Below are 10,028 nucleotides of genomic sequence, written 5' to 3' on the forward strand. Positions count from 1 at the left end.
AAGGTAAGCAGCTAGCTATGATGACTCCATCAAGACATTATCTTTTTATTTTGCTTATAGGAATACTGTGAAGCATACTATCAAAAGCCTTACTGAGGCCAGTAAAACTATCATAGAAAAGTATTAAAAGGTTTCATGGGACTGCCCTTTGATAAATCATACCCTTTATTAAATCATTATGGCTTCAAGTTGCGCCAGGGGAGATTCTGGTTGGATGTTAGGAAATATTACTTCTCCAAAAGGTTGGGCACTGGAATGGACTGCCCACGGAGGTGGTGGAGTCATTGTCTGTGGAGGTGTTCGAGAAATGTTTAGATGCTGTGATGAGGGACATGGTTTAGAAAGAACTGTTGGTGATAGGTGGACAGTTGGAATGGATGATCTTGAAAGTCTTTTCCAACCTTGGTGATTCGATGATTCTGTGAGTCTACACCGGCTGTTCTTCAGTATCTAAAAGATGTTTTCCTTATATCTGACCTAAATCTACCCTATTGAAGCTTGAAACCATTTCCCCCTGTTCTAACAGACTCTGCTAGAGAGTCTGTCTCCTTCTTTCCTGTAGATTCCCTTTAGGTATTGAAAGGCCACTCTCAGGCCTTCTTCTCCATGCTGAACAGCACCCACTCTCTCAGCCTGTCCACAGAAGGAGAGGTGTTCCATGCCCTGAGTCATTTCTGTGGCCCTCCTTTGGTCTGTGTCTCTCCTGTACTGAGGACTCCACATGTGGACGCTGTACTCCAGCTGAGTATTCTTTGACTGGAGTGATTTATTTTGCAAATTTTTACTTCTGAGTATTGTGGAGCCTCTGGAACTAATCTTGAAAAACTTTTTTCCTCCAGTTGGTTTGACTTGCACAGGTTTTTACCAGGCAGCAAGTCTGGCCCCTTGTCCACATGCGTGCTTCCTCTTTTTAAATAAACATTCATACCATTTCCTGTTCAAAGATGACCCCGTACATGGTGTAATTTATATATTTTCTTTTTTTGGCAGTAACTTCTGCAATACACTGTAACATAGGTTTTTGACTATCTGCTAGGTCTTTTACTTTCATCAGTGTGCTTCTGTACAGGGTAGCAAATGACTTGCTCTGTTCAAAAAAAATCATAATTTTGAATAATCCAAGCTTTATGTTATACCTTGTTACACATATTCACAATTAGATACTGTCTATATTGGAAAGATGAAAAGAATAACTGTGATATACAAGCAGTTTTCAAAATAGGGCAAAAATAATGAGAAAATCCATAGGTTTCTTCATAGTTCCTTAATGGCTTCTTGCTTATATAATTATGGAATTGTCTTTAAAAAAAATTCCAGTCTTGTCCTGCCTGGTATTTGGAATACTAGTGTTGACTGCTGACAGTGAATCCCTTTTCTTTCTCTTTAATTCTGGCTTTGTTCTGTCTGCAGTTACTGCTGCCTCTAGAATAGAACCATGCTGCTCTCAAAACTGGTGCAGCCTCCAAGCAGTTGCCCGTATTTATGCATCTTTCATTTTAGGAATCAAACCTAATACCTGTAATGATATGCCCATAATACCTTCTATGAGATGCCCATCTCTTAACAGGAGGAGAAATGGATTCAGCACATTCTGGGTTTTGCCATACTAGTGAAGAACAGCAGTAGCCAGAGGTTATGTGTCACCAAATACACTGAATAGTCATGGAAATCAAGAGACTGCAGGGGGAGAGAAGCTGCAAAACAAACATGCAAACTCTGCCATGCAGCACCTGGTAGATCTAAGACACCAACTAATTTCTGCTGGAGTTGGAAGAGAATCTCGTGCAGAAGAGAAAGTCTTCTTTCCTCTCTCTGTGTTGGCTGCCCTGGTGGGTTGGTGCCAGAAGGTTTTTCTTTTTACTTTAGAATCTGCTTAATTGGCTCTTGTTCTTTGAAAATCTTCTCCTGAGTATTCATGGTGAAATGTATTGTACTTATTTTGGCGTTATTTCAGGGCTGATTGTTCTTAAATCATACTAAATATTTATTGATTTATTTCACTGAAGAATGAACAAGCTACTCCAATTACTGGTTTTGCACACTAGGTACATACAACTGTGCTTTCATTCTAACATCTGAAAAACAGTACTGGCCTCTTTTTTGCTCCCACTGAAGTCAGCTAATTAGCTCTTACGACGATTTTTCCTCAAGCATTCAGCAGACAGTACAGACTGATTTTAAAATTCATGCTTTCGTTCATCTTGTGTTGTTCAGAGTAGAATTACACTATTAATATAAATCTGGGCTCACACTGTACAGTGAGTGGTCCTGCCTTGCTTTCATCCGCTGGTCAGTTACAGTCCATTAAAGTATTTTCTTCTGTGATGTTCATTAATCTTTCTATGATTTATTTTTCTGTAATTCTGTTCTGCAGAAACAAAGGTGCAAGTGTTGCTGTGCAATTTGCAGCCATGTTTGACTTGAGGGCAAGATAATTCTTTCTTGCATGGCCTTTCCTAGTTGCAAGGTTAACATAATAATAGAAACTTGTGGAAAGTGTGTCAGAATGTTAATTACTTAGGACTGCAAATTATTTTTGGAGGTCTGCATGAACTAAAATGCAAAAGGATTCTAGAATATAGTCAAAATATGTTTCTGAACTCTGTGACAGGACTCTAAATTGGCTGATGTCTAGGGCTTGACATTTATATGTGGATAACTGTAGTTATAAGCTTTTTCTCTGCTTAATTAAAGGTACTCCTCTGCAGAAGTAAGAAAGCAGTTTACCCTCCAACCAGGCTTTGCACAGTTCTGTCAGCGTAGCTTAAGTACTCCTGGCTTTTCTACTCTTCATCTGGTAAGTTCTGAATTTGTCTTCTACATACAGGTTCAGCCATCTGCATTACGTAACATTTTTAGGCTAAGTTAAGTGAGCTTCTTCGTCCATTTTGCTTTAATTGTCTTCTTCCTAAATATGTTCAAAATCCTTCTCAATCAGTGGGAAAATTACACATTTGAAGGAACTTGGAGTGGTCCTCAGAGTCTGAAATAGACAGTCTGCATATTACTGTAAACCAAAGAGAAATAGTGAAGTATTGGAGTATAATACAGCCATGCTTTGACAGAGACATTCAGCTCTACTATCAAGCAAATGCATTGTATGAGGCCAAAGACAATCTGCAAAAGGAGATCAGTGAGTAAAAAAGAAAATGAGTATGGTGGAGACTCAGCAAAGCTTAGAATCATAGAACATCCCAAATTGGAAGGAACTCATAAGAATTACCAAGTCCAACTCCTGGCTACACAAAAGACCACCAAAAATCAGACTATGTGTCTGAGTACATTTTCCAGATTAGTCTTGAATTCCAGCAGCTCAGTGCCAGGACCACTGCCCTGGGAAGCCTGTTCCAGGGCCCAACCACCCTCTGGTGAAGAACCTTTTCCTAATACGCAGCCTGATCCTCCTTTGTTGCAGTTTCATGCTGTTCCCTTAGGCTCTATTGCTGTTACCTGGCTTAACGAACAATTCCCAGAGCCAGCAGCCAAAACTGTGCACTGCCCTTATTTTCAGCACTGTTGAGTAAATATGTTAAGTGAAAAATACTGAAGAGTGTCTTGATTGGGATAAACTTTACTGAGTCAAGGGTTATGTGGTCCAAATCATCTTCTGCCTGCCATGCAGAAATCAGACTGTATGACACTGCCCTTATGACAAAGGGAAAAGTTACCAGGTCTTCTTAATTGCTTTTCAAGAGGATGAGTTTTCTGCAAGTGTGCTGTGCCATTCCAAAAAAAGCCACGCTCGTCTGAGACTTTGATACTTTTTTTTCTTCTTTTAAGTTAAGGCCCAGAAAGTGGGAGGGGGAAATCTTTGTGCACCAGTGATTGTGAAAAATGGAGAAGAGGAGCTGTAAGCATTTACTTCCTGTGTGTCAGGGCCTCCCGCCACAGCTCACTTCCTTAATCTGAAGTGCTGTGGTGCTCTAGCTTGCTGGTTGTGGTTGTTCAGCCTGGGGAGGCTGGGTTCTCTTCTGCTAGCATACAGTTTCTTTAGCTCTTGAGAAACACGGTAACGTTTCATTTCCTGGATATTGCACCGTAGCTGCCATTTTGTGTGCTGACACAATCCGCATGCCTCTAGTCCACCCTCCTTAAAAAGGTACGTTTGTGGTAATGCTTTGTGGCATTTTCTATAGCATGATTTCTTTGCACACCTCCGTGGTAGAAACAGTATCTCTCTTTATACTTTGCACATTAGAGAGACCATTACCCTCCTTCTCATTTACCTTTTTCACCGTCTTTTCCACTTGTCTCTAATCTGCAGTAGTTCAAAAGCATGCTGTTCCAGGGATTAAATATTATTATTACCACTTCAACAAGATAGAGTTACAAGACATAATAAAATGTGATGTATTTGACTTTCTGGAATAGAAAATCTGAAAGGATGTGCTATGCTTAACTGAAAATTAGATTTTATTAAGCGACATTATTTTGCATGCAAAACATTTTATCTTCAACAACTGACAAGATATAAGGTTGTTTTTTTTTAAATCGAAGCTGTGTTTTGCTTTAATCTTTTGCATTTTGTTTTGCACAGCTCTATATATGTATTCATGCATTAACATGTAATATTTTACCACTAGCAGTATAACAAATCAACTTCAAGGATACTGTCTGAAGACTATACTGAATATTAATGAGAAATTAAAAGCTAATAAAGATCTCTATTTACTCAGAACTCCTGAACCTGATGCTCAGCTCTCCACTAGGTATAAATCAGATCGTGCTTAACCTATAGTTTTGTGAACTTCTTCAGATGACTGCTTCATGATTCTCAGTTTTAGACTTTACCTATGAGTAAGAAAAACAAAGAAAGAGGGAGATTTTCTCTAAACTGGTTCTGGAGAATTCTGTTGATCCCTTAAGGGTAAGCTCTGACCTTTCATTCCTGTGGAGATCCAATAAAAGAGGAACCTGTGGTTTATTTGACATGTGTCTCAGTGGTCTCTACTCCATCATTTGCCACATCTGTTCTTTTTCAAACATGCAGCATGCTTTGTTTCTAGCGTATTTTTTCTAAACATACTTCACTTTTCTCAATGTTTCTGAGTTTTTATAAGCTGAATAACTTCCTCTGTTGTGTTTCCAGAACACTAATAAGCTTCCAATACTTGTATTATACCATGTATGTAATTTTTAATTAACCTTCCTGTCTACAATGACTGATGTGTCAAAATGTGCGTGAGCCATGTTAGTTCAGAGCTACCAGAGCATTGCACCCTTGTACCTTTCATAAATTGTAGAATTCTTCATTGTCCTTTTGTGATAAAATTTCTGTGTGAAACACTGTTATTTACAGTATTATTATTTACTTCCTACATCGCTGTTATTTACTTCATACTGAGGTGAAAATCCTGTCAACTTTTCTGAGAGTCTTCCTTTAGTAGGACCCAATAATAATGAGAGAAGACTTCATGATTTTGGCCTGCAGATTGTATTTATGGACAAGAACACAGAAACATAAGAATAGCTCCAGAATATTGGATGAGACTGTTGTCACAATAGTGTTGCATGTAAAGGCAGTATCGTTATTAAGGACATCAGGAGCCTTATTTTCCTCACACTCCATCATCAGAACCAAATAAATTATCTATCTGACCAAGGCTGAGAGAAACTGTTGTTGGCAGCTTCAAAAGGCAGTTGTGTAAGATGTATTGGGTCAATGTGTTACAACGCAAACCTTATTCTTTACAGTCAAGGATGATTTGATGGATTTTTTTGGCTAAATTATTTCCTCCTAGTAAATTAATTATTGCAGGGTTGTTATTTTAATGCTCTTTTTGTCCTTGCTCTGAACTGCTCTTAGGCTTCTATGGTGTTTCTGGAACTCACAGAACATAAAATAGAGTTTTCTAAAGCTGTAGTTCTTGAACTATTTGTTACATGTCAAGACAACAATATGAAGTGCTAAAATCTGTACACAGCTGGATAGGTGTTTTATTTTGTGCATGTATATAAGCTATTTTTATTGACTATATAGAAAGTAGAATTTCTTTTCTTATCTACACGTGGAAAAATATAATAAAAACAACACATGAAGTTACATTTATGTCTATGTAGAACAATTACAGGTACAATAACAAACAAGATTTTTTGCCTCTGTTTTTGAAAATGAGCAGACAAAAAGAGACAGGTTTGTAGTATTCATGATTGGCACAGCTTGCACTTGTTAAACTTTGTTGTCAATCGAATGTTCTGTATAAAAAATGGTTTATAAAGTATAGCCAAATAAATTTGCTCTCTGTCAGGGTGCAGTGCCACATGCCATAGAAATGGTGAATATCTAAGGTTTGCAATAACAATTTCAGTAGTTCCATGTAATCTTTTGTGTAGTTACTACTTTAACTGTTCAAGTAAAACTAAAATCCAAAAGAACTGAGAGGCATCTGAATGACTATGACTATTGCCAGCTCCCTGCGAGCTGGCCACTGCCTATCACTGTCTTCTTGGTCACCTTGGCCTTATTCATGCTTGCTGCTGCCCTTTCGGACTAGAAGAGAGGGATTAGGTGTACTTCACAGGGATCATGCAGATTACCAGCATCTGTGAAAGCTCAGCAAAGAAAATAGGTGCATATTTGGTTTTAGCTGTAATACCTTCTTTTGCATGTTAAAATTTTCGTTTTCATCATTTTTTTTTCAGCTAATTGTTTTGTTATCAACTTTTCCCTGCATTCAATGCAGTGGCAGAATACATAAGGTTAGAAGTCTGTTCCTATATTTAATAAACCAGGGATAATTAGAAAAAGAAATGAGCAAAAGATTAGCAAAAGAACCCTTCTTCTGCTAAAACAAACACCTCTTTATTTCTTTCATTAGCCTTCCTTTTATGATGCAGTAGACCCAGTAGATTTCGAAGGCTTCCTAATGACACAGCTGAACAACTTGGACTCAGAAATGGCACATGAACTTGGTGATTTTCCTGAAGATGACTTGGACATTGTCTTTACGCCCAAAGAATGCAGGACTCTGCAGCCTTCTATGCCAGAAGATGGGTAAGGAGACTTTTTTCTCTCTCTGAAATGCAACAAATTTAAAAATAGTGTTGAACAGAAAGATGTTAATGTCAGTTAACCTCAGTCTCCCATCTGTCCAGCCATCATGCAGTTACTTTAAACATCTGTACCTTGCCATTGATTCTGTTACTCTCTTTAGGACAGTTAAAGTCTTGTAAGGACTTCACCACCTAGCTTTTAGCAGCAGGTATGAGGTGGTAGTAGACCAGAAAGAACAGGGGAGAAGGACAGGAAACTAGTATGAAAGATGATTTTATAGCTGTGACTCCTTACATTGATTTATAAGACCAAAATTTCTTTCTTTTTTTTTTTTTTAATTCTATCTCAGCTAGATGGCATTGATCAGATCACTCAGTGTCTCTTATTCAGTATCTTTCTTGCTTAATAATCACAAGGTTTTGAGGAAGGAGTATCTGTTGATTTCTAGTGTAGAAGTCATTTCTGCATCCAGGTAGATATAGGTAGATATTGATGAAATAATTAGGAAGCTTTCCACTGTTTTCAACAGTTTTTAGATTAAAATAGTTTCCATGCTTCTTAATGGTACTCAGCCATCCTCAAAATATTTAAGCTAGTTTGATAAACAGGAAAAATACAGGCAGCAGAATTTTTTAGAATGAGAAAAAATGATTACTTGGAAATTTTGCTAGTGGGGTTTAGAAGGGTTCTATACATTGTATACAAAATAGTCTCCAGGGGTTGTTTGGCTAGAAATGGTACCCTCAAGTAAAACCACAAAAGCATAGCCAAGTCTGCAAACAGCAACAACCAGATAAATTTGAAGTCAGCATAAGTTAACCCCAAACTGCTTTGTGTGCAAAGACAGCTAAGGATGTATGTTTGTTTAGGGTGGGGCCTGGCTCCTTCAGTTTGTCTTCAGTGTTTTTTTCCCAGCATGCAGAAAGAGATGAAGGCTAAGGTGGAATGACAATTCAGATGATTTTCATTGTGGGCTATTTTCATTTCTGTGGACTGAGACCACTTCTCCCTTATGCACACATATTCCCAGAATCATTTTGTAATACACCTGTCATTTAAAACAGTAGTTTTCTGTTTCTACCTTAGTGGTATTAAAAGATGTTTTAAGGAATCTGTGAAAAAAAGAGGGGAGTCAGTAACAACAAATGTGCATTCAACAGTCTTCTTTTATACAGAAAATCCCTGTTTAGGTGTCCAGGTAAAGGATGCATAATATGTTAGGGAGGAGAGCATTCAGGAAGGTCATGCTTCAGAGATTTGCATGCAAGCAGTGCAGCTTGTGGTATCTTCCTGTGCCGAAAGCAGGAAGTAGATGCCACAGACCAGACAGGGTTAATATGCTGCCTGCTGACAAAAGCGTGTCCCATCTGATGCAAGAAGTCACCATGTGCTGCCTTATCCCACCCTGGCACTCAGTGGTCTATTTGTCTGCACCCCAAAGGGTTGTTAGCCAGCCTGGGCTGCAGATCTGTTAAGAGCTCTTGGTGGAAAGTGCTGAGAAGTGTTCTACCTTTCTTCCGTTACTGCATCACATGTCCTCACTTAACAAGCAATTTTTGCACAGATCGCTAGTATAATTCAGAGTAGGAGTAAGGAAATTGTGCTACAACATCATGACAGAACATTTATGGAAACTGACCTTAATTTATTACATTTCAGTGCCAGTCAGCATCCATTCTCTCAAGCAGTACTGCCAACTCCCTACATTAACTGAGGCTTAATTGAAAATCGTAAATTTACAGCATATTTTCAGATCTCAGCATTTTGTTGAGCATTTGGAATTTTCTCCATTTCAGTATAAAAGAAAATAACGCTAAAGTCGTACTAAGGATATGTATTTTCATGAGTACATGAGCTGATGCCTCTGGAAAAAATATCTCTATTTGTTAACAAGTTTTGGAAAAACACAGAAGATAGGTACCTACTGTACTTTCTTTTGTTTTACAGTACTGTATAGCAACATCTGTCATGAAATCCATGGTGTGGCAAATGGTTATCTCTGTTAAATGCGTGTCTGTTAATTTAGAAAGACAACAACCAAAACCTGCGTCTGTGTACTCACATTCAGTACACCTATTGTTTAAAACTGAAATGTAGCTTAGTAATAGAATAAACAGGAGTGGAGTAGCAGAGAGCCCTTTAGCTATACAGCATGTTTAGTTAAATTTCTTTTTCCTTAAGGCATGACCTAGGTACTAAAATATTTCCCGTATGTTGCTTTTTCCCCAGGGTTGAGCTGGATTCGCATGTACGAGACTGTGTTCAGACCTATATCCGGGACTGGCTGATTGTGAATAGAAAGTAAGCTACCCACAAGTAAATGAAATAGAAAATACCTTGTATATTATTTTACATGCAGAAGATGCATTGTTGTAAATAATCTGAAAAAGTTTGAATCAGTACCTGAAGATAAAAGTGGGTTTCTCAGTAGTTTTACTCTACTGTTTTGTTTGAGATGGTGTGTTTTGCTAAATATTTTTGTACCTGCTTCTTAGTTATTCAGGTTCCCCAGGAATTAATCAGGTCATAATTCACATTCAGTCTGTAGCAATGATCCTTCATCTTGACCTCTTATTCCTTCCTTCTTTTTATCCTTTTATCTGATGCTTGAAGAAACATTTTGTGTTTGTTTGTTTAAACTCTGTGCAAGGACAATCACAGCTTGAGTTTTGTCAGTTCTTACTTTGTCCATTTTTACATATGGCTGTTGGCTGTCCAGTCTTTTTAATCCTTTCAGGCTCTTTTCTTACTGTCTACACCATACAATTATATACTATTTACTCGACATATTTTGAGGTGACACAATCTGAAAAGGGTATAAAACGATTAGAGAATGTCCAAAGAGGGCTAGAGTGGGCAAGGTGTGTGAGGGGCGACTGAGGCCTCTGTGTGTGTTCAGCTAGAGCAGAGGAGCTGAGGGGAGGCCTGATGGCGGCTGCAGCTCCTCACAGTGAGCGGAGTACAGCGCTGAGCTCTGCTTTCTGTGACAGCGACAGGGCCTGAGGGAACGGCATGAAGCTGTGCCGGGGGGGGG

General features: G+C 38.5%; 1 protein-coding gene and 1 long non-coding RNA gene across 2 annotated transcripts in view; both read left to right on the forward strand.

Annotated features, from left to right (window-relative positions):
* KANK1 (KN motif and ankyrin repeat domains 1) overlaps positions 1 to 10,028 on the forward strand; it is a 404,522-nt gene that overhangs the window by 177,934 nt on the left and 216,560 nt on the right. The gene's annotated exons all lie outside the window — the stretch shown is intronic.
* LOC104914993 lies at positions 3,920 to 9,344 on the forward strand. Its single transcript, XR_796202.3, has 3 exons — positions 3,920 to 4,099; positions 6,819 to 6,994; positions 9,224 to 9,344. It is a non-coding gene; the product is annotated as an uncharacterized LOC104914993 (long non-coding RNA).

The sequence above is a fragment of the Meleagris gallopavo genome, chromosome Z (assembly GCF_000146605.3).
Source record: "Meleagris gallopavo isolate NT-WF06-2002-E0010 breed Aviagen turkey brand Nicholas breeding stock chromosome Z, Turkey_5.1, whole genome shotgun sequence".
NCBI classification, from domain to species: domain Eukaryota; kingdom Metazoa; phylum Chordata; class Aves; order Galliformes; family Phasianidae; genus Meleagris; species Meleagris gallopavo.